This window comes from Elephantulus edwardii, unplaced genomic scaffold, assembly GCF_000299155.1.
Source record: "Elephantulus edwardii isolate Elephantulus edwardi_28Jun2011 unplaced genomic scaffold, EleEdw1.0 scaffold00374, whole genome shotgun sequence".
NCBI lineage: Eukaryota > Metazoa > Chordata > Mammalia > Macroscelidea > Macroscelididae > Elephantulus > Elephantulus edwardii.
In genome coordinates, this window is record NW_006400124.1 from 1,140,107 (window position 1) to 1,140,979 (window position 873).

Below are 873 nucleotides of genomic sequence, written 5' to 3' on the forward strand. Positions count from 1 at the left end.
ACTGGAATAAACAAGAATCCACTATTCAAAATATAAGGTTTCAGAGGCTATCAACATGATGGAGGGTCATATGAGCAGAGTTGATGAGATGGAACACAGAATCAGTGAAATTGAAGACAAAATTGTCACCACTGATCTGCTAGAGCAAAAAGCAGAGTCAGAAAAGAAGGGAAAAGAAGAAAACCTAAGAATAATGTGGGACACCATCAAGAGAAATAACACGCACATCATTCGAATCATAGAAAAGAAAGAAGCAAGTAAAGGCACTGAAAAAGTTGTGGAAGAATTACTAGAGGAAAACTTCCCAGACATAATGAAGATTGAGAGAATATGTATACAGGAAGCTCAGCGGATACCATATAGATTAGACCCCAAAAGAAAAACATCAAGGCATATCATAGTTAAATTTGCCAGAACCAAAGATAAGGAGAGAATCCTGAAAGCAGCAAGGGAGAAACAAAGAGTAACCTATGAGGGAGAACAGATAGGATTAAGTGCCGATTTCTCAGCAGAAACCATTCAGGCAAGGAGAGAGTGGAAGGACATATATCAAACTCAAAGAACACAACTGTCAACCAAGAATACTGTACCCAGCAAAATTATCCATCAAACATGAAGGACAGATAAAAATATTCCCAGAAAAGGAGAACCTAAGAGAGTTTGTACAAACAAAACCAGCATTGCAGGAGAGACTCAGAGATGTCCTTCTTACAGACATACCACAGAGAGCTGCATGGTCCAAAGTAACTAGCAGCAACACCAAAAAGAACTCAGCACAATGATAGCAATAAAACCTAGCCTCTCAATAGTCACACTGAACGTGAATGGTTTAAATGCACCACTGAAGAGAAAAAGAGTAGCAGATTGGATAAA